This window comes from Petaurus breviceps, unplaced genomic scaffold (genome assembly GCF_028583685.1).
Source record: "Petaurus breviceps papuanus isolate PSGF00001 unplaced genomic scaffold, PetGlider_PUasm1.0 47, whole genome shotgun sequence".
Taxonomy (NCBI): Eukaryota; Metazoa; Chordata; class Mammalia; order Diprotodontia; family Petauridae; genus Petaurus; species Petaurus breviceps.
Window position 1 is genome coordinate 5,267,394 of NW_027186349.1, and position 18,832 is coordinate 5,286,225.

At 35.8% G+C, this 18,832-nt stretch overlaps 1 protein-coding gene and 1 pseudogene across 2 annotated transcripts in view; both read left to right on the forward strand.

Moving 5' to 3' along the window:
- Positions 1 to 18,832, forward strand: part of CDH18 (cadherin 18) — a 1,599,127-nt gene that overhangs the window by 1,299,725 nt on the left and 280,570 nt on the right. The window lies entirely within an intron of this gene.
- On the forward strand, positions 1,715 to 5,205 carry LOC138171788 (G-rich sequence factor 1 pseudogene; annotated as a pseudogene).

The window sequence follows — 18,832 nt, forward strand, 5'->3', positions numbered from 1 at the left end:
TGTGTGTGTGTGTGTGTGTGTGTGTGTGTGTGTGTGTGTGTGTGTGTTAAGTGTCTGAGGCTCAAACCAAACTCCGGTCTTCCTGACTCTGGGGCTGGCTCTTAACTCACTGATAGCTGCACTTACTCCTTATTTTAGCCACCCCCCCCCCCAAGCCCCTTTCTTATCTATTCATCCTACTCTCCTAATCTTAATCTATTTGTCCTTCTGAAAGTCCTTCCCCAACTCTATCTCTCTTTTCTCGCCTCTCTAAAATTCAGAAGACCCCCAAGCCTCTCTAGATATATACATTGTTTAGTCTTCAACCCAGATAAGAGTTAGGTTCCAATATTACCAGCTCTCTATCCCCACCTGCTTCCTCTATATTACTTCTTCCTTTCATGCTCCATTTTCATGACATAATTTCTCCTTTTAACCTTCTACTACCCAATTTTGTTTTATAAAATCACATCATGATAGACAAAAGATGAAAGTAAAATGAAATGCCTTTCAGACATAGGGGAGAACTTGGTCAAAGACAGGAGACAGAACATCATTTATAAAGAGCTGTCTCAGTCTTTATTTTCTTCCCTACCACAGGATTTAATTTCTCTTCTGCATTATTATTTTCCTTTATACCACTTTTATAGCACCTGAATAATCATCCTTGTATTATATTTATGAATGTCTATGTCTTCTATTCACTGCTGAACTTTAAACACCAATATTAAGTACAATATTGCATTATTTTTCTTTCCTTAATCCATATCACCTAGCTTTGTATATAGTAGGTGTTCAATAAATATTTATTGAATGCAAAATGGAATCTCTGAAAGTGGCAGCAGAAAGTAGGTTATTACACCCCAAATCCTCCAACGCCAAGGAATATCAAAACAGAGAGATCCCCTTCCTAAATCTAAGCAGACATAATAATCAATGGAGAGAAACTGATACTGGCATTAATGATGGCAGCAAGGTGATCTAGGAACAGTCATTATGAGAGCAAGATTTTATAATTGTTAGTATTATCCTAGATCTCTCTGGACTTAAGTCTGGGTGCTATAAGCATAGATCTACTAGTTGACAAATCTCTCAGCCTATAAGTAATATCCCAGAGAAATCAAACCTGTATCCCCATGAAGAAAAGCTGTGAGTATAGAGTATAGCTGGCAATGATGTCCCTTTTTTGCCTAAACTTACTTGTTCACATATGGTGGAAGCAATGGTATAAGCCAGACTCCTAATGAAGTAGCTACAAACAAAAATAAGTATTATCAGTAGCATCATCTTCATAAATATAAGAAAAGGAAAGAATGCTTAGCAGTTATTCTGAAAAGGATCTTGGGTATACTGTAAGTAAGCTAATGTCATCTTAGACTTCATTAAGAAGGACTAGCTTCTACAAATAGGGAAATGAAAGTTCCACTTTACTTTCCCCTTGACAGATATCATCTGGAGTATTTTGTTCAGTTTGGGGTACAACAGTTTAGGGAGGACATTGATAAGCTGCTGAGCATCCAGAAGAGGGCAGCCAGAATGGTGAAGGACCTGGAGTTCATGACAAATGATGATAATTTGAAGAAACCTCAAGAAAAGAAGAATAAGAATGTGTGTGTGTGTGTGTGTGTGTGTGTGTGTGTGTGTGTGTAATGTTCCAGATATCTTCAATTAGTTAAAAAAGATGTTATGGGGAAAAGGGATTAAACTTGTTCTTTTTGGTCTTGGAGGGCAGAACATGAAGCAGAGCATAGAAATTACGCAGAGGTACATTTAGTTTTCATTTCAGGAAAGAGCTATAAAAAATCTGAATTGTCTAAAAGTGCCATGAATTGCCTTGAGAGGTGGGTAGTTCCCACTCACAGGAGGTCTTCTGTCTGAGGATGAATGAACATGTGTTGTAAGGATTCCTTTATGTATGTGTGGATTAGATGGCTGCTGATTATTCACCTGAGGAACCAGTGGGTGGTGAGAAAATGAAGGCAGTGGTAAATTTTTCCTTTATAACTCTCAAATTCTGTGATTCTTTTATTCTAATTTATATGAGCTCACATTTGAATAGGGATTCTTAACCTGTGATTGATGAACTTTAAAAGTCTGTCTATCTATATGCACATACACATATGTATATTCATATGATATTTTGATATATTTGGTTTCCTTTGTAATCAAATTTATTGTTTTATTTGTTTAAAATCATTATTCTCATAAGGGGTCCTGGGGTTTCATTAGCTTGCCAAAAGTCTGTGACATGAAGAAGGAGGAGGAGGGGGAAGTAAAACCTCAGATATGTCTGGGTCTGGGGAAAGGCTGGAACCTAGCAACCCTTTTCTATCTTGACAAACAAGTCTTGACCTCCATTGATAGTGAATCTATTGCCAAATAGGTTTTTGTTTTTTTAGCTTGGAAATTTGATTCCTGCAGTTCCCACTCAAAATTTAACTGAAACTCAGTACAGATTCAAAGTGACAGATTCAAGTGTTTGTTGAACCTCTGACAACATCCAGAGTGCAGTTGAACTCACACTTCACTTGCTGTAAGTACTTTTAGCGCTTCCCTTGTCCAGCTACATTAAGGAGAATGTATTTACAAAAGCCACCTGCTCAATCCAGCAATAGTGAAGGAAAACAGCTAATAGGCTATTCTGTAGAACTGAAAATAGCAATATGACTTCTATAATCGATAGATGCCAGTTTAGTCAGCATTGAAAAGCAGAAGCATTTTATGCTAATACATATTCCTTTATTTTAATTCTAGTAATTATTTGGAAAGATAATGAAATGTTTTCCATAAAGTATAGTTACTATTTAGTAATCTACTCTCATTGTATAAAGAGCTTCACTAATGACTATATTATAAGAAAACAAGAAATATCATTTTAAGCATTTATCCTCCTTAATTTAAAATACCAAGAAAATAATTGTGGGAAGATATATATGTCTTTTCTAACATCAGTCTCAAAAAGCTTGACTCCCAAAGGAGTCAAATTCTGCCTAACCTACATTTGTGTGTGTGTGTTGTGTAAACAATTGTTCAGTCACATTTGACTCTTTGTAACTCCATAGACCATACTGTCTGTGGTGTTTTCTTAGTAAAGATGTTGAAGTGGTTTTCCATTTCCTTTTTCAGTGGATTGAGACAAGCAGGTTAAGTGACTTTCACAGGGTCACACAGCTAGTGAATGTCTGAGGTCATATTCAGGTCAAACTCAGGTCTTCCTAACTCCAGGTTTGATGTTTTATAGACTAGGCCATCTAGGTGTCTCTATTAGATAAATAGACAGATAGACAGACAGACAGACAGACAGACAGATAGATATGGATATAGATGTGTAGAGATATAGAGAGATAAATATATACTATATACATATATAAACACATATTCATACACATGTATATTTATATATGTTTAAAAGTAAAGTATTTAATATATATGATTAAATATTTATATAAATGTGTTTTCTATAAAAATATAAATATTTAAAATGTGTTAATATATTTAAAGTACAACCAGGTGGATCCAACCAGTGGATAAAGTGATAGATCTGAAGTCAGGAAGACTCATCTCTCTGAATTCAAATCTGACTTCATATACTTACTAGTTATGTGACCCTGGGCAAGTCACTTAACCCTGTTTGCCTTGGTTCCTCATCTGTAAAATGAACTGGAGAAAGAAATGGCAAACCACTCCAGTATCTTTGTCAAGAAAATCCCAAATGGAGTCATGAAGAGTCCAACAAAATTAACCTGCCACAATGCGTTTAAACCTTTTGTGAATCTATTTTTAAACCAGTATGTACTAGTTCTATAGGCAAAAATTCCATAAGTGTGTCATAGTGAATAGAGCACTGGCCCTGGAGTCAGGAGGACCTGAGTCAAATCTGGCCTCAGACACTTAACAATTACTAGCCATATGACCTCGGGCAAGTCACTTGACCTCAACTGCCCTGCTTTCCCCTCCAAAAAGAAAAAAAAAGCCAAAAAAATACACAAGTTTCTAACTCATTTTATAAAGCATAGCTGAAATCTGAAAGGATTTGGTATCAGAGAATTGAGTATGATTCCCAGCTGCGGCACCTATTACTTGTATAACTTTGGACAAGTCATTATATTTCAGTGGACTTTAGTTTCTTCATCTATAAAATGAGAGAACTGGATTAGATGATCTCTAAAATCTCTTCCAGCTATAAATAAATGATCCTACAATCCTAATGCAACCTCCTTATTTTAGAGATGTAAAAACTGAGGCAAATTGAGAATGTCTTTTATAGGGAAATGAAATCATCACTCCAGAAAACTGTCATTGCTCTATCTTGGATTTGAAGAACCAGAAATGGCCCACCAGGCCCTGCTGAAAGCAAAAGGAAGAGATTGGGAATCAGTACATAGAAATCTTCCCAAGCAGAAGGAATGAAGTCTGAACACACATTGGGTCTCACAAAGGAAAGAAAGTGGTGCCTTCTATGGCCAAGTATGGGACTGAACTAGAATTGAACTTTGAAGAGCCCAATGGGGGTGAGGAGGTTAACCAATAACAATGTTTGAAAATGAAAAGAAAATGGAATTACCTAAGTAGGCACCTGAGAAGATTCTTGAGGCTGCCGATTTTGGAACCATGCCTTCATTACATTTTGTTCACATGCAAGCACTGCCTTTCCAAGCCAATGCTCAAGACATTAAAAAATTTTTTTGCTCCTCTGAAGCCCATTGGTATCACCATGGAATACAGCTCTAGTGGGAAGGCCACGGGCAAAGCTGATGTACACTTTGAGACCCACAAGGATGCCCTGACAGCAATGGGCAAAGATCAATCCCATGTGCAGCATAGGTATATTGAGCTGTTCCTGAATTCTTGTCCAAAAGGAAAGTAGATTTTCCAGGAACATCATTCAATCCAGATAACAAGGATGAAGCAAGAAACATTTTATTTGCACACCTATCTTGGACATGGAATCCAGAGTTTTATCAGCAGCTTTGTCTACAAATTTTTGTTTTTTATTTTTTGTGTGGAGGTGGGGTAGGATTTAATAGCTTTGAAGAAAAATTCCATAGCTGACTGTTTAGAAAAGAGAAGATTCAGTTTGGGATTATAAAGTAAACTATACATTTAAATTTTTGTTTATACTGTCTGGGACCTGATTAAAAATCTGATCTTTATTCTATATGCCCACACAGCTGGATAGGGAGAGAAAACCTAATCCAGCTACGCTTCATTTTTATTCAGGTAATCTTGTTTTTATAACTTAGACAAAGGTTTTGTTCTCTGTGAATGGAGAACCCTAATGCAAAACGCCTGGTTTGAAAGCTGTCATTGCAATAGAGCATTGACAACTGCAACCGGACACTCACCAAAGCAGGAAAGATTTTTGAACTCGGGGGAGGCAGGGTGGTCTTCAGGTTAACCCTGACCAGTGAGCAGGGGCAGGAACCCAAACTGAAAATGTTCCTGACTGTTATGGAGGCTGGTTTTCTTAGTATAAGTGTTGTGGTCCCTTAAGCCTTATGATATCTAACATTGGTGCCTGGTGACTTTACATGGTAATTAAGCAGTGCTGTAGATAAAGGGAATCTTCACTTCATCTTAAAGGTGCCTGCACTCTAAAAACACACAAATGCACATCCCTCATGGTTTCAGTTTTGAACCAAATAAAATGTCCAGAGCACAGAAAGCAGCAGCTACAGGTTGTAGTTGAGCAGGTGAGCCCTCTGTCTCTGCATCTGTCTGCCTAGCTGCTGTCAGCTGGGGAGCATCTCCTGGGCAAGGCACTCTTTTGTCCTTCTCTCCTGTCCATCAATCTGTCTGTCCCTCCTTCCCTCCTCAAGCACAGGTGCATGAGTGTGGTCCCAAAGCTAATTGTGCAGTGTCTCACTTCTGTAAAGCACAGACTGGATCTGTCCTAGGTAGGGTCATAGACAAAGCTCTGCTCCTCTCACACTGTGGCAGTATTTTCTGGTTACTCTTTTCATTTTCTCCTTCACTTAACCCGTTCACAGATGCCAACTCCAAAGTTTTGTGCTTCACCTAAGTGGATGTACACTTCTCCAGGTGAATCCAAGTGCTTGTGCTTTCCACTTCCCCTTGCTGCTTCTCTTCTCAGGATGACAGTCATGTGGTTTACCAGGAGAAACAATCAAATTTCTGAAAACTAATTACCTCAGGACTCTGGGAGATGGTGGGGAGAGGGGAGTTTTGTCTTCTCTTACATAATACCTTAGTATAACTAATTACCAGCTAAAAATATCAAATCACTGTACTGTAAAGTTAGTCAATAAATGAAGGCTTATATTAGATGGAAAAAAAAGAAAAAAAAAACTGTCCTGGAGAACAGATCCGGGAGAGATAACCTAAGAATTATTGGTCTACTGGAAAGCCATGATGAAAAAAAGCAGCCTGGACAACATCCTCCAAGAGATCGTCAAAGAAAACTGTTCTGAAGTCCTAGAATAAGAGGGTAAAAGAGTTATTGAAAGAATTCACCGTACTACTCCTAAAAGAGATCCCAAATTGAAAACTCCAAGAAATATAGTAGCCAAATTCTAGAATTACAAGGTCAAATAGAAAATACTGCAAGCAACCAAAAAGAAACAATTCAAATATCATGGAACTACAGTCAGGATTAAACAGGACGTAGCAGCTTCTCCATTAAAAGATTGAAGGGATTGGAATTTGATATTTCGTAAGGCAAAACAGCTAAGACTGCAACCAAGGATCAACTTCCTAGCAAAACTGAGAATAACCTCTCGGGCAAGGGGATGGTCATTTAATGAAATAAGGGACTTCCATACTTTCTTAATGAAAAAAACAGAGCTCAATGGAAAATTTGATCTCCAATTAGAAGACTCAAGAAAGACATAAGAAAGGTAAACAAGGAAAACACATACGTATACACACATGCACCTACAGGCATTACACATGCGCACATGCATATAACTTGGGATTTGATAAGAGCAAACTGTTTATATCCCTATATGAGAAGCCGATAACTGTCAATATCAAAATTTATATGATTATCATGACCTTTAAAAGGGATATACATAGATAGAGGGTGTGGCTATAAGTGAACTAAGATTAAAAAAAAACTTATTAAAGGGTTCTAAGGGACTGTAATGGTACAAAAGGAAAGGATGAGGCAGAAAAAAGGTAAATTATGCCACACCAAGAGGCATAAAAACATACTATAATAGAGGGGAAGAAGGAGGGAGATGAACATCATCTGAGCTTTATTCTCATTGGTTCTGATTCAAAGAGTGATCAACATAATTGGGTAAATTTAAGACTCTAACATGGGAAAAAAACACAAAACTCATTATAATAGACAGAAAGGAAGGAAGGAGAGAAGCACAGTATGAAATTTACTCTCATTGGTTTGGGGTCAAAGAGGGAATAACATACTTCAATAAGTATAAAAGTCCATTTTGCCCTATAGACAGTAGGAGGGGTAAGGGGGTAATAAGAAGAGGAGGGGGTTGGGAGGGAGGGAAATAGTAGTAAGGAGAAAGGGTAGGTAAAGTGGGGGTCACAGGGAGGGAATACTGAGGGAGGTGGTGGTCAAAAGGAAAACTCTTAAGGAGGGGAAGGTAGAAGGAAGAAACAAAAACATAAACAGGGGAGGGAATAGGATGGAGGGAAAGAAACAGATAATAATCATAACTGTGAATGTGAATGGGAAGAACTCTCCCATAAAACAGAGGCATATAGCAGAATGGATTAAAAGCCATGATCCTACAACATACTGTCTACAAAAACACATTTGAATCAAGCCTATACACAAAGGGTAAAGGGAAAAGGCTGGAGAAGAATATATATATGTATATAGCAAAACTATACTAGTGGGAGACCTAAACCTCCCCCTCTCTAAACTTGATAAATCTAACCTCAAAATAAACAAGAAAGAAATTAAGGAGGCAAATAGAATTTTAGAGAGGCTAGATATGATAGATCTCTGGAGAAAACTGAATGGGGATAAAAAAAAATATACCTTTTTCTCAGTGGTATATGGCACATACATAAAAATTGACCATGTACTAAGGCATACACACCATCCAATTCATTGCAGAAAGGCAGAAATGTTAAATGCATCATTCTCAGATCACAATGCAATAAAAAATTATATGCAACAAAGGGCCATGAAAAGATAGACTAAAAACTAATTAGAAACTAAACAATTTAATCCTAAAGAATGAGTGGGTCAAACAAGAAATTATAGAAATAATCAATAACTTCAATCAAGAGAATGACAATAATGTGATAACATACCAAAACTTGTGGGATGCAGCAAAGGCAGTTCTTAAGGGAAGCTTTATATTCCTGAGTGCATACATGAATAAATTAGAGAAAATGGAGGTCAATGAATTGGGCATGCAATTGTAAAAGCTAGAAAAAGAACAAATTGAAAATATGCAATTAAATATTAAATTAGAAATAATGAAAACCAAAGGAGAGATTGGTGAAATTGAAATTAAGAAAACTATTGAATTAACAAATAAAACTGAGCTGGTTTTATGAAAAAAAAATAAAATTGATAAACCCTTAGTCAATATGTTTAAAAAAAACAAAAAAGAAAACAAAATTATGAGTATCAAAAATGAAAAGTGTGAATCTACCTCCAATGAAGAGGAAATTTAAAAAATAATTAGGAATTATTTTGCCAAATTGTATGCACACAAATTTGACAATCTTAGTGAAATGGATGAATATTTACAAAAATACAAGTTTCCCAGATTAACTAAAGTGGAAGTAAATTACTTAAATAAACCCATCTCAGAAAAAGAAATCGAACAAGCCATCAACAAACTCCCTAGGAAAAAATCTCCAGGACCAGATGGATTTACTAGCAAATCCTATCAAACATTTAAAAAAAATTGATTCCAATACTCTATAAACTATTTGGGAAAATTAGTGAAGAAGGAGTCCTAACAAATTCTTTTTATGCCATAAATATGGTACTGATACCTAAATCATGAAGAGATAAAACAGAGAAAGAAAATTATAAACCCATTTCCCTCATGAATATAGATGCAAAAATTTTAAATAAAATATTAGCAAAAAAACTACAACAATTTATGAGAAGAATAATGCATTTTGATCAGGTAGGATTTATTCTGGGAATGCAAGGATGCTTTAACATTAGGGAAAGCATCAGTATAAATGATCATATCAACCATAAAACTAGCAGAAAAAACATTATTATCTCAATATATGCAAAAAAGGCTTTTGACAAATACAACATCCATTCCTGGTAAAAAAAAAACACTAGAAAATATAGGAATAAATGGAGTATTCCTCAAAATAATAGGTAGCATGTAATTAAAGTTATCAGCAAGTATTATATGTAGTGGGGATAACCTAGAAGCATTTCCAATAAGATCAGGGGTGAAATAAGGATGTCCACTATCACCCCTCTTATTCAATCTGGAACTAGAATGTTAGCAGTAGCAGTTAGAGAAGAAAAAGAAATTGAAGGAATCAAATTAGGCAAAGAAGAGACCAAGCTATCAATCTTTGCAGATGATATGATAATATACTTAGAGAATCCTAGAAAATCAAGTAAATACCACTTGAGACAATAAATAAATTTGGCAAAGTTGCAGGATATAAAATTAACCTACATATATCCTCAGCATTACTACATATTTCTAATAAAATCCAACAGCAAGAGATAGAAAGAAAAATCCCATTTAAAGTTATTGTAGACATTATAAAATATTTGGGAATCTACCAGCCAAAACAACCCAAGGACTTATATGAACACAAATATAAAACACAGTTCATGCAAATAAAGTCAGATCTAACTAATTGGAGAAGCATGAAGTGTTTGTGGCTGGGTGTAGCAGCAAGCCCCATAGCATACCCAAGGTGGGTGCCAGCACAGGTTCTTATATCTGCTTTTCTAAAGGAAAGCACCTCAAAATGGGTTAACAATCTGGCTTTAATGAAAAATATGTCATTTGCCTAGTTCAAGGGAAAAAGTTCAGCATCCTGAATTTCAGAGAATACAAACAAGTTACAAGCAGACAACAAATACAGAAACCATCAGCCCACAGGCTTCCAACTGTCTGACCATTACATCCATACTTAGTCAGTTACCAGAGAGGGAAGAACTAACTTCTGGGTTTTCAAAGCTTGGGGGCTCAACAGCTGCACAGTCTCCTCTGGTCAAATCACATGACTCTTCTCAAAGTGAGCCCCAAAACAAAACCTCATATCAGGCTATATATATATATATATCAGCTTCTTCTGAATCAGGTAATGTCACAGCCTCTTGACACACTGCCCAATCACAAAGCATCAAGGTGTGGGCATTCCTGAATAACAAGCCTCCTGCCCCAGGCTCCATGTGACCACATTCAGCCTATTGGGGGTAGAGTATATTTTCAAATGAAAGAAGGTTCTCAGAGTCACTTAAGCCTGTCAAAGGGCCTAGGGGCAGTGAAGATCTTAGATTCCTATTCCCATAAAGCTGGATCGAGCTAATATAATGAAAATGTCAATTTTACCTAAATTAAATTACATATTAATGCCATACAGAGCAGTCTAGCAAAAATTTACTTTATAGAACTAGAAAAATTAATAACAAAATTCATCTGAAAGAGCAAAAAGTCCAGAGTATCAAGGGAATTAGTGAAAAGAAATACTAAGGAAGGTGGCCTAAACATACCAGATTTTAATCTATATTATAAAGCAACAGTCATCAAAACTACTTGGTACTGGCTGAGGAATACAGTAGTGGATCAATGGAATAGATTGGGTACATGAGACTCAGCAGCCAATGACTATAGTAATCTACTGTTTGATAAACCCAAAGACCCCAGTTCTGGGTATAGGAACTCACTATTTGACAAAAATTTCTTAGAAAACTAGAATATATTATGGGAGAAACTGGGCATAGACCATTATCTAACACCGTATACGAAAATCAAGTCTAAATGGATGCATGCTCTAGGTATAAAGGCTGAAACTATAAGCAATGTGGGAAAGCAAGAAATAGTTTACCTGTCAGATTTATGGAGATGGGAAGGCTTTATGACCAAACAAGAATTAGAGAGCATTATGAAATGCAAAATGAATAATTTTGATTACATTAAATTGAAAAGATTCTGTACAAATAAAGCCAATGTAACAAAGATTAAGAGGGAGGTGGAAAATTGGGAAAGAATTTTTACAACCAAAATCTCTGATAAAGGTCTCATTTCTAAAATATACAGGGAATTGAGTCAAATCTATAATAATACAAGTCATTCCCCAATTGATAAATGGTCACAGGATATGAACAGGCAGTTTTCAGAGGAAGAAATTAAGGATATTTATAACCATATGAAAAAATGCTCTAAATTACTATTGATTAGAGAAATGCAAATGAATCTCACTGGTCAGGTTGGCTAAGATGACAACACAGGAAAATGAAAAATGCTGGAGAGGATGTGGAAAAAATGGAACACTGATGCGATGTTGGTGGAGTTGTGAACTGATTTAACCATTCTGGAGAGCAATCTGGAACTATGCCCAAAGGGCTATAAATAATTTCATACCCTTTGACCCAGCAATACTACTTCTAGGGTTGTATCCCAAAGAGATTATAGAAGTAGGAGGAAGAGCCATGTGTACAAAAATATTCATAGCAGCTCTTTTTGTGGTGGCAAAGAATTGGAAATTAAAGGGATGTCTATCAGTTGGGGAATGGCTAAACAAGTTATGGTATATGAATGTAATGGAATACTATTGTGCTATAATAAATAAAGAGCAAATGGACTTCATATTTACCTGAAGAGGATTATATGAACTGATGCTGAGTTAGAAGAGCAGAACCAAGAGAAATTTGTACACAATTATAGACACAATGTAGATGTGACAACCAATTTTGATAGACTGGCCTCTTCACAGCAATACAGGGCTATAAGGCAACTCCAAAAGACTCATGATGGAGAGAGATGTCTACATTTAGAGAAAGAACTAGAAAGAACAGTGTTTGAATGCAGATTGAAGCAAACTACCTCCTTTCTTTCTTTTCTTGTTTGGTTTTGTTTCCTCTTTTCTATTGTTCATTCCATCTTTTACAATCCTTCTTTATGACCTGACTAATGTCTAATGTGAAAGTATTTGCAGATCCTATACTTAATTGCATGCCCCCATGGGGAGGGGGGAGGAGAGGAAGGGGGGGAAATGTGAAAGTCAAGGGATTGTGGAACTGAATCTTGTATACTAAAAGTAAACAAACAAATTAATAAAGAGATTTATTTTAAAGAAAGTTTAGATATTTAGATTTTTCCCCTCATATCCCCAAACTACTAAGTGATAGAGTCAGGATTTTGTGTATGATAGAGTCAGGATTTAAAGCAAATTCAGTCATCTTTCCACATTACTCCTCAATAGGGGCAAAAAAGCTGCAGAAAAGGGAGAACTTTACAGTTTTTACCTCCAAAGTTGATATTTGCAGGGGGAAAGAGCTTCTTTGTTGTTGTAGACACATGATCAAAATATCTCAAGGTACTTTTTTATTCCATGTAGAGCTTATGGTATAACAACCCCAGCTCTGAGTCAGTTACTTGCAGCCTATGGACTGTCAGACATGATGTTTTCTGACAGTGGGTCTGCATGTGCCTCCATTGAATTTAAGGAATTTATGGACAGAAACACTAACTGAGCTGTCACCATTATTCTTTATCACTCTGAGCAAAAATTCGATCTGAGAGGATAGTACCAACTATGAAGAGTGCCCTGAAGCATCTTGTAGCAAAAGACTAACCGATAAGACTACCAAGATTTTTCCCATCACCCCCACACTCCACAACATTTGTAAACTGAATTACAGTGTCTCAACACTTGCCTGAACTACCTATAAAATGAACAAAAACATGTTTGTGTTGATTTTTTTTGTGCTGCTCTGTACCTACTGTTAGCTCTTCTTTACTCTAAGTCCATATTTAATAGTTTAATGTGCATCCCCTCTCCTATGAACACTTTGCTTGGTTAAGTGGGCAAAAAAATGAAATTTGGAGGAAAGTAAATGAATTTTGTGGAAAAAAAATGAAATCAACTTTTGAAAGATGAAACCTATTACCTCCTTTGGAATGTGAAAATTGTGATTGCTAATAAGAACAGGGGGGAAAAACTTTCACATATGACAAAAACATAAAATAGAGAAACGAAGAAACAATTTTAAAATTGTGAAGAGAGACACAGGCTATTGGGAAAATTTGGTTAAAAAGTCCCTTTCAGAAAAATTGGCTGAGGGCCCACTGGGAAATAACTAATAAATGACTAATATAATGAAAAATGACTAAGGTTGAAGGGCATAGCAGATCATATTACCAGAACATATTGAAAGTATTCCTATGAGTAGGAACTCTTTGTTTTTAACACTTAGTGCAGTCAGAATTTAGTAGTACCACAGACTTTTTTTTTACAGATTCTTAAACACTTTTATTTATACAATAAATTTCATGTAGTTATCATGATCAATGTAGGATGATAATGTCTAAAAGAAATTGCATTGGAGATTTCTGAGGTAGTATGCATTCATTTGCATGTGGTTATCTCTTATTTTTATGTCTGAGGTGTTAAGATTCACAAAGTGATATATGAATGTTTTAAAATTATGAGTTTTGCCATATGAGTGAAAGATAAGTCACCTAGCAGTAGGAGTTTATGACTTGTACCATCAGATGCAGTAAAAAGTCCAGCAAGATAGGATAAGAATTAAGAAGAACCTAGTAGGAACAGTCATTTGAAAGGAAGGCTTCAGCTGTTGTATTTGATACCTAATGGTGGAAAGGGAATCACTGCTTTTCAGATTCACTGAAGGAAAGATTGAAATCCTGCTAAGTGTAAGCAAGTCTATTGTGCTTGAGTTACTCTTTTTGGTATCATCTACAGCTTGAGCCAGGTGGAATACTTCAGAGGTGCCTATTTCCCTCTGGTTTGAGAGCAAAAAGTAGAGAGTCAAAGACAAATTTGGTAGCTTATATAGCATAAGCATAGGCTGAGAGCTGATAGGATGACATGCTTCTCTTGAATGAAGATTAGCTGAGCTTGTTTATATTGTCTACAGTCATCTTGAGGACCTTTGAAGTTCTCTGGCTTAAGAAAATTACTTGTCATTATAAAATCATAACATTTTCTCATGATCTTTTAACAGTCATTACAAATTAAAAGAGCTTGTCACTAATTCATCACTTTGAAAGTATAGTGAAACAGCATTTTTGCCCAGTAGGAGAGCGGTGGAGACCCATAAGGTGAATAGTTAAGAATGAAGTGGTACAGATTTTAACTATAAGAACATCAAGCCTATAGTCCAAATTTTCAGGTTTTTCATATTGATATAGCTACTTGGTATGTTTCCATATGAGGATATTCACTCTTTACAAATGTTAGGAATTAAAAAAATATAAAAGACAGTTTCTGAGTAATAATTATTTTATTAATTATGGCTAGCAAATAATTAATGGATTGAGGACAGTGTTTCTCTTGGAAGCTGAACACAAACCTTGGAGGTGCCTGAATGCTTAAATACTGTTGGAGAAGTGGTTGTTACTTACTGGTGCAAACCAATTCTGATTAATTTAAAATTAATGAGAGAATTAATATTATAATGAGAAGTGAAATTATTCAAATGAGGAACTGGGGCTGAATGAGATTCTAATCATGTCATTCTTCAACAAAAAGACTCATATCAAGTCAGACCACTCTATATCTCTGTCAATCTATACAAAAGGTATCCACCTCTACCCAGTCAGTTAACCATGAACAGTGGTGGGGTATGAATTCCAGGAGATAATATGGTCTTCATGGGATGAATTCTTTGGCCAGGGTCAGAAATGACCTTAAGAAGCTGTACTTTGAATGAGGAAATAGAAAGGGAAAAGAAAACTTGATCCCCCAATATTAGTAACTGGTTACTATTTATCTTTTCTCTCACTATAATGTGTGTAGTAGTGGGAGAGTATGACCCAGGTTAATGTATAATCTGTGATGTTTTGATTATTACTGCATTTTCATTCTCTTTAGTAACCATGATTTTTATCATTCTTGCTTTTTCCCTATTGTTGGATAAATGGATATTTTTGCTTGTTTGAATGAATGATATCAAGGTGAATGATTTTTTTTTTGAAGTGAAGGATATTTGTTGTAGGTCAAACTATTGTAATGATATAGGTATTCTCCCAGCACATATACAATCATACTTAATAGTGTTACCTTGGAAATGGAAAGAATTTGAGTTGTAGTTGTGTGATTATAGTCTTTCTCTGGGAAAATGAGATGCAATTCTATGAGAGCATATTAGGAGAGACAGAGAGACAGAGGAAGATTATACCCCATGCCAGGTGCTATTTTAAGAACTCAGAGAGCTAAACCAAAGTAGGTTTTGACCAGTATGCATGAGATGAAATATCCAGTGTCATACAAAATCCATACTATAGATGGGCCAGTGTGATATCACCACTGTAATAAACACAAGAGTAATTCCTGTCCAGCAGACCTGATAACAGAACCATTAAAACTATACACTGGAGCCTCATATGGGTTGAATTTTTTAAACATCTCATCCCAAAATCCAAGTAAAGAAAATAACCATGCTTTCCTGATTTTGGCAACTACTGATATGAATCAATCTAACATTTTCATAAATACTAATGTCAGTCAAACACATTCTTTACTTACATATTCTTTTTAAAAGAATAACCTTTTGCTGGTTAAATGATGTTCAAAAAATCAAATGCAGAGGAATTTTGTAGATATTAGGTAATGCTGCCATTTCATTTTAGTGATTATTTCTTTTGACATCCTTCTAACGTTTGTTCCTTTTTTTCCTCTCCCTACAGTTGTATGTTGCTAAGATTTCTAAATAATTTCTTTTCACAGAAGAAAATGACTATTATCTTGAAGGCCTGAATTTTCTTTGTCTGTTTTATTAATATACTGAAAAATAGTTTAAGTAGACACTTGATTGAGTGTACAGAATTAAGCAAGAGGGAGTATATTTCAGATTTTGGTCTCTAGTTTTTCCATTTATTTTAATTAATTTTAGATAGTTCAAGAGTGCCAATTATCTTTCAACATAATATAATGTAATTAAAACAAACAAAAAATGAAATACCTGGTTAGACAGTTTTAGCTCTAGTATTTTCATACTCATGCTTGTAACATTACAAACCTATACTTTTTGAAATATTGCCTTCCTTTTGTGTACATGAGAATATGGTATAATGAAAAAAACCTGCATCAAGATATGAGACTTAAGCATTCTTGAATTTTGAAACATCTGCTTCATATGCTCAAAAAATTTAGAGCTGTAAGGGAAAGTATAGTCCAAATGACTCAGAGTCAAACAGCAAGTAAATGACTGAGGGTGGATTTGGACTCAGATCTTTCTATTCTAGGTTCAGCACTCTGTCCACCGACCCTCCAACCTTGCTACTGAAATATATTGTGATAATAATATTTTAAATCCCTCCCTTACTGATATGCTGTGAAAAGCATTTATGTAAATTTGTCATGTAAATGGTAAGAATCATAGAAGTTAATTGTAATTTCAAGGACATATATTCCAATCTTTTCTTTTTTAATTTTTTGCTTTTTTAAGGGCAGTTTGGGTTAAGTGACTTGCCCAAAGTCACACAACTAGTAAGTGTGTCAAGCATAAGAGGCCAGATTTGAACTCAGGTCCTCCTGAGTTCCAGGGCCAGTGCTCTATTCACTGTGCCACCTAGCAACTCCCCCAACTCTTAAAGAGAAATAAAGTGATTTGACAAAGCATTTATTCAGCATTTACTAAGTCTAAGCTATTAAATCAATTACTAAATACAAAGTCATGTGGTAAGTACTGGTGACAGAAAGAGCAATAAAGAGACAGTTCATACTCTCAAGGCATTCACATTAGAATGGAGGAAAACAACACACACGCAAACACACACAGGTTTCAGTTTCAATTTAAATAGAAAGATCCACTGGTCCTTAGGGTTCAGTGGCAAAGCAGATGGTAGTGCATCTTTCAAAATATTATTTTCACTAAAAAATCCCACTATATTCTCTTTTTTTTATTTTTAAGCAATCAGGGTTAAGTAACTTGCTCAAGGTTACACGGCCAGTTATTTCTGGGTGTGGTGCTGAGTATCTGAGCCCGGGATTTGATCTCCAGGTCGTCCTAACACTGGAGCCAGTACTCTTACTCGCTGAGCCACCTGGCCGCCCCTAAGCAACCGGGGTTAAGTAACTTACTCAAGGTTACACGGCCAGGTGTTTCTGGGTGGGTGCTAAGTGTCTGAGCCCGGGATTCGATCTCCAGGTCTTCTCAACACTGGAGCCAGTGCTCTTACTTGCTGTGCTACCTGGCCGCCCCAATCCCACTATATTCTTAAATGATGTCAAATTATTTGACAATGCCAAGAACTTTGGTGGCCATAGCTCCCTTTTATGGGTCTTCAATAAATGTGGCTATAGAGAAACTGGGACATTCACTCCTGTAGAGGCCATTTCCAGGTCACATTGACAAAAGAGTTGCTTCCTTGGATGACAATTGTGGGAACTGGGCTAGAAGAAGACATAGTGGTGATGGAGTTGCCTCTAATCTGAGATCTATTGGTCTCGTGGTCCTTGTCTGTCTCTTTTGAGGTCTGAGAGTAGGTGATGATGTTCTGGGTGTCAAAAATACAACCTGCTGGCTACACGTGACCTGCAACACTCAATAATGCCCCCAACCAGATTAAAATGTAATTGGGAAATATTTAACATTAAATTATATGTGTATATGTAAACAAATAAAAATATATATAACATAAGTTTTTAAAAAGAAATTAATATACCTTCTGCAGAGATCCTTATTATGGGCTAGTGGTCACCATTTCTATCTGAGTTTGACACCAGTGGTCCAGGGGTAGCAGTAACTTGACTTGCTACCTCCTAGTTTTTCCCTTAGGATACCTTGCTGGCAAATCCAGTATTTGAGCCCAAGACTTTTGCCTCCAACTCTTAACTCTCTTTGTATTACACCAGTGACTGTTTCAGTAGGAGATATCTAGATGTGTTCTAGACGTAGAACCATAAGAATTAGGTTAAAATATCAAGATTTACCATTGACTAGCCATGTGATTCTAGATAAGTTGCCTAATCTTAAAAGCCTTAGTATACTCATCTTTAACGTAAGCAAAATAATAGTGGTATTATCTGCCTGGGGTGAGGGAGGATCTCTGACTATAAAGTACTGTACAAATATGAGCTATGACATTATTGTTTACTTTTAGAGTCATCTTCATTTCTTCGTTACAACATTTCAGTAAGAAACATTAGGTATTAAAAGATTACTTTTTAATTTAAGAAAACTCCCCTTTTATGCATATACTGAAGTTCTTTGGAGTGTCAGCTGCTTTATTCATTGTTGAGCTAAGCTAAGTCTTTCATGCCTTTTAAAATCCTCAATTCCATTGCTGTCAGCAGTTATTCATGATAGAAAGCTATCTCATATTAATTAAATGGGTAACATTTGCATTTTAAATTATTATAGCAAGACTTTTGATGATAATGTTTTGAATGTTGTAAAACAACATAAGAGTACTTAAAAGAAGTGACTGGTTATTATCAATATATTTGATATTCACTCGATTAATGATAGTCATGGAAAAATATAGGAATATTAATGAGGATTTAAGGCCTCTTCAAATGTCTGAATGAACTATGAATATACATTTATACACATAAACAATACTGCTAGGATTCTTTGGCTCTATATAGCCAAAGTGGAATAAAGAGTTACAAAATAATTTGGCAGTCTTGATAAAATGCCATCTTCCATCCTTCCTTCCTTCCTTCCTTCCTTCCTTCCTTCCTTCCTTCCTTCCTTCCTTTCTTTCTCTTTCTTTCTTTC